This window comes from Peromyscus leucopus, chromosome 5, assembly GCF_004664715.2.
Source record: "Peromyscus leucopus breed LL Stock chromosome 5, UCI_PerLeu_2.1, whole genome shotgun sequence".
Taxonomy (NCBI): domain Eukaryota; kingdom Metazoa; phylum Chordata; class Mammalia; order Rodentia; family Cricetidae; genus Peromyscus; species Peromyscus leucopus.
Window position 1 is genome coordinate 138,796,050 of NC_051067.1, and position 5,600 is coordinate 138,801,649.

Here is a 5,600-nt window from a genome sequence, read left to right on the forward strand (position 1 = left end):
CTCCTCTCCTCCTCTCCTCCTCTCCTCTCCTCTCCTCTCCTCCTCTCCTCCTCTCCTCTCCTCTCCTCTCCTCTCCTCCTCTCCTCCTCTCCTCTCCTCCTCTCCTCCTCTCCTCTCCTCTCCTCCTCTCCCCTCCTCTCCTTTCCTCCTCTCCTCCTCTCCTCTCCTCCCCTTCCCTCCCTCCCTCTCCCCTTCCCTCCCCTCCCCTCCTCTCCTCTCCCCTCCTCTCATTTTCTCCAATGAGTCAATATTGAGAGAAACAACTTTCAATAATTTACGAAGCCAGATAAGTTCACCCTAGCTTTGTGGAGTTACTAAATTCTCTTAAAATGACATAAAAATCAGTTTGTAAATCAAAGCTATCCTGTTGCCCCTTTTCCCCCTCCCTCCTCCCTGACACTTCCCTATTTGATTAGATTCTATCACAGCCCCTGAGTCAGACACCATCAGAGTAGTCTGAGCTCCTAGTGAACACCAGAACTGATGGATTGCCCTGGGAAGTCACAGTTTTCTATGGCCTGAAAGGCGTTTTGAGTTCTTGAGCTCTTAGATCAACCTCCATCCGTGGTTAAGGGAACATATCTCGTTGGTTCATGAGCTCACAAGCCCAAGTCTATGAGGCAAATGGGAAAAGCTTGGCTCAAAGATTAGTAGGATGGCTTCTCTGCTAAGAGCTGAGTCACCATCACAGTGCGCCCTGGGAACCGTCAGTGGGCTGGACTGAGCTGTTGTCCCGCTGTGCAGGAAGAGGGCAGGGCCCAACACCTACCTCCTTTCTGTCCTTAGAGCCGAGTTCAGTGTCTCTTTGTGGTATACATCACTGTTCTTACCAGCTGTGAGGATGAGAGGAAACACAATTAGGGGTATTACTAATCACTAGGCCCTGGTGGAGAAGGGTCAAGCTGTGATAGAATTGGACAGAGAGGCAGCTAATCTGTCACCAGCTGAGCTACAAAAAGTAGACAGCACCACATCCTAGTGCTATCTTTAGACTTGAGGTTTTTAGCTTTAAATAGCCTTACCGAAGGTGAACTTACCAGGAGTAACTATGAAGTGGCCTTCCTTGGAGTTTCTAAATTGTTTCATCTAACAACATTGGAATCTGGCAAGTTTTGAGTTCTCCTTGGAGGCTGAAGCAAGAATGGACTGGAAAATGTCCTGTTCCTTGACAGAGGGGAAGTGACAGGATTTCATTGTCTTGGGTTATAACATCTAAAGAGAAATTTCCTGAAATTCACATAATTAATGAAGAAATCAGATGCTGTTTTGTATAATTCATTGTGTGATGTAATAAAGTACTTATGAACATCATGTTCACTTAATAGGGTCAGTATTGCTCAAAAAATTGAAGTGAGCAGTGTTTCTTTTAGTGACCCCAATGCTCCATCCCAGAACCCCAAGCAGATAGCAGCTGGCTGACTTCTTCCATGAGCAGCTGGATGCAGTTTATTGGGTATTTTTTCTTTTCATGGTTCTTACATGCTAATTCACCCACTTATCAGTCAAAAATGATGACCTGAGTTTGATCCTCAGAGCTCACATAAGAATTCTGGGTGTGATCCCCTTGTGTGCCCTCTACAACAATTGAGAGAGACAGGGCTGTGCACCTCGCCTGGGCAAAACAGTAGAGCTGGCCAAGGTGATGTGAGTGTGGGATCTGAGGACCTGGGAGCAGGAGAACTGGCCCCACTCCTTGCTGCAGGCTGCATTGGGTGAGCTAGCTGAGGCAATCCTTAGAGCTCACTCGGGTAGTGACGATGAGGGAAAGCTGGCAGGCTGACCAACTCAGCTACCACCCAGGCCCAGGACCAGGCCTATGAGTTGGACCACCCCAACATTCACTTCATCTATGAACTTTTGGGGCAGGAGACAAACCTACAGATCCAAAGCTGCAGGATCTCCATGACACAGGACAACAACAGGATATCCAAGAGGAGCCCCAGTGAGAGCCCAGCATCGATGATGTAGCAGAATCCAAAGGCTTTGTGCCAGACCAGTGACTCATGGCAATGAACACTTGCAAGTAAAAATGCAGAGACTAAAGGATGAACTGTGTGATGTGTGACTCAACAGGCCACACTACAACATCCACCAAGAGATTCTTCTTCTTTTTTTTTTTTTGTTTATTGTTGTTTTGGGGTTTTGTTGTTTTTGTTTGTTTGCTTTTTGGTTTTTCTTTTAAATTCTATTTTGTTTTGAGGGAGAGATTGCAAGGGGTGGGGTGGATGGGGGGATAGGGAGATAGGTGGGATCAAGAGGCATGAGGTGACATCCACAAAGAATCAATAAAAGTTAGAAGGAGGCGGGCGGTGGTGGTGCACGCCTTTAATCCTAGCACTCGGGAGGCAGAGGCAGGTGGATCTCTGTGAGTTCGAGGCCAGCCTGGACTACAGAGTGAGTTCCAGGAAAGGCGCAAAGCTATACAGAGAAACCCTGTCTCGAAAAAAACAAAAAAAAAAAAGTTAGGAGGAGGAGGAGGAGGAGGAGGAGAAGAAGAAGAAAAAGAAGAAGAAGAAGAAGAAGAAGAAGAAGAAGAAGAAGAAGAAGAAGAAGAAGAAGAAGAAGAAGAAGAAGAAGAAGAAGAAGAAGAATAGCACTTGATTGACATTCCAACCCTGGCCAGATGACCCTTCTGGCCCACAGAGCTTAACTGGTGAGCTTCAGGCCAAAGAGACCCTGTCTTAAAGAAGCTGAATGCTCATCTTCAGGCTGATGCCTGAGGTTCTTCCAGTCTCCACACACAGATGTATACATGGACCTGCACACACATGGACCTCCCTTGAACATGCACACACATGTGCACACACATACACATTAAAAAGTAGAAGAAAAACAGCCAACTTCCCAGAAAGGAAAAGGTGTCTGCAGAATGCCCCGGTGAAAACTCAAAAACTGTGGGAGAAATAAACATGTCCAACTCTGGGACATATGTATGCCTGGGTTAATATCCTCTTCCCATCATTCCCAGTTTTCTTCTTTGTTCAATACCCTGGACGTGTATGACCAAGCAGAATAGTTCACCTGAAAGGTCTTACATGCTTCCTGAAATGATGTTTCAAAGTATGATAGCATAGGAAAATATCTGTATCTACTCATCCTAAGCCCATGGTTGAGTTGTCTACAATAAATGACATTAGCAAGAGAGAAGCAGGTACATTTATTAAATGAGTTTTATGGATCCGGAAAACTACATTGCTTATAGCAAAATACCAGAAACTGGGTGATTCATAAGAAGATAAGTTTATTTTGAATCTAGGCACACTGGGACATGCATAAAATCTGAATAACTGGGAGACCGAGGGAGGAAAATGTTAAGGCCAGTCAAGGCTGCAAAGTGGGACCCTACAAAAATGTAACAAAAAAAAAAAAAAAAAAAAAAAAAAAAAAAAACAAAAAAAAAAACCACATGAAACAAATTTGCTTTGGCCCACAGTTCTGGTGACTGAGAAGTCCAAGTCCATGGTGATGGGGAAGACCTCACACTGCTTTGGCTCACAGATGAAGCCAGCAGCAGTCTGCTGGTGATCCCAGGCCTTCAAGTCTACACAAAGTTCTCAAGTTGTTTTGTAACAAGGTTAGAAATTCCCTTTGAATGAATGAACACAAGTGTTTGTAGTTGGTAATTTTTTACTCTTTGACTCTTTGGGGGGCCTGTCACCCAGCAAATACATGGAGACTTATTCTTATGAATGCGTGGCCTTAGCTTGGCTTGTTTCTAGCCAACTTTTCTTAACTTAAATTATCCCATCTACCTTTTGCCTCTGGGCTTTTATTTTTATCCTATACACCTTTCTTTACTTCTTACTCTGTGGCTTGCTGTGTAGCTGGGTGGCTGGCCCCTGGAGTCCTCTTCCTTCTCTTGATCCTAGATGTTCCTTCCCAGATTTCTCCTCCTTTTTATTCTATCTGCCTGCCAGCTCTGCCTATTCTTTCTCTTGTCTTGCTATTGGCCATTCAGCTCTTTATTAGACCAATCAGGTATTTTAGACAGGCAAAGTAATACAGCTTTACAGAGTTAAACAAATGTAACATAAAAGAAAGGGACACATCTTTGCATCATTAAAACAAATGTTCCACAGCAAAAACAAATGTAACACAACTTAAAATAATATTCAACAACAAGTGTTGCCCCGACAAATGACCACAAGCTCAGCAGCTTAAATAACTGACTATTGGATTAAGGAACTGACTATTGGATTCCAACACAGGTCTCCCTGGGCTAAACACAAGGTGTTGGTAGAGGAGCATTCAGGTCTGAAGGTTCTTCATCCGTTTATCTTTTCCATTGTCCTCTCCTGTGGCTCTTTCCTCTTTCCTCAGTGCCGGCTGTCCAGAAGAGCCCTCCTTATGTTTCACTGCTGTGAGTTTCTTTCCTCTCATCCTTTCTCTCTGCTTTTAAGACACTGGCTGGATAATCTAGGAGACTGTCCCTAGATAAAGAGCCTTAACGTAGTCACACCTGAAAAGTCCCCTACCCACATAGAGCAAACTGCTCAGAGTTAGGGTGTGAACACTTTGGGGTCAGGGAGACATCCGTACTCATCTTACCATAGGACTGAGACTCCAAATGGGGTGGTTGTGTTTCTAGTCTAGAGCAGAGTGTTACCTATGGGCATCCCACTGCTGCCCAGAGCTTGTGAACCTGAGTGCCCCCAGCTGGGCTTTTTAGCACAAGACTAGTGTCTGAGGTGAGGGTTGGGAGCAGGTCCTACTGTGGTTAACTTGTAACCCCCAGGGATTCAGGCCAGGCTGACAGACAGCCTTAGAGAGGAATGTGGCCAGTTCCCAGAGCATCTGGGAGGACCCTTTAAAGGAGCTGTGCAGATTGTCAATCACAAGGCTCCTTCCTGCAGGGTGAAGGAGCACAATGCCCTCTTCGCTGGTAGAGTACCATGTCCAAGCAGTCTCAGGGTCCCAGCGAAAAGCCCTTCATGGAGTGACAGGTACTTGTCAGGAGTTGGTGGCTTGCAAGGTCTGGTGAGATTCCTTTGAATTGCCCTGACCTCAGGGAACCCAAAGGAGCCCTGATGAGCTTACCTGCCCCCAATAGTATCAGGTGATTTCAAAGGAGACAGAAGAAGAGTTGAGGTTCTTGGTTCTTTCCCATGAAGATTCCTCTTCAAACACGCCTCTGGCTGTGTCAAGTTGACATAAAGCCAGTCAGCGCATCTACCTGGCCCAGGAAGGACCTAAGAAAAATACCCAAGATTTTGCCTCAGCTTAAAAGGATACGATTATATCCTCAGCAGGAAGAAGTATGCTCAAAGAGAAGTGCTAACATTTTGAAGAACAAAAGCAATAATGAAGAAAATCAGGGTCTACGGAAGATTCATCTCTTCACAGAAGTAATGTTCAGTCAGAGACTGGCTGAAGTTAACGTTTTCCTTTTCATTTAGCTCCAGGAATCATTTAGCCCTAGAAACTATTTTCCCAATCACACAGAATAAATCTAGACAACAATCAAGATTTTTCAATTTTTTAAGTGTTATTGTGTGTGCACTCACATGTGGAGGGTAGGGTGGAGGGTTTCATGCCATGGTGTGAGTATCGTGGTCAGAGGACAGCTCTGTGGGGTCAGTTGTCTCCTGTCACCCTTCTGT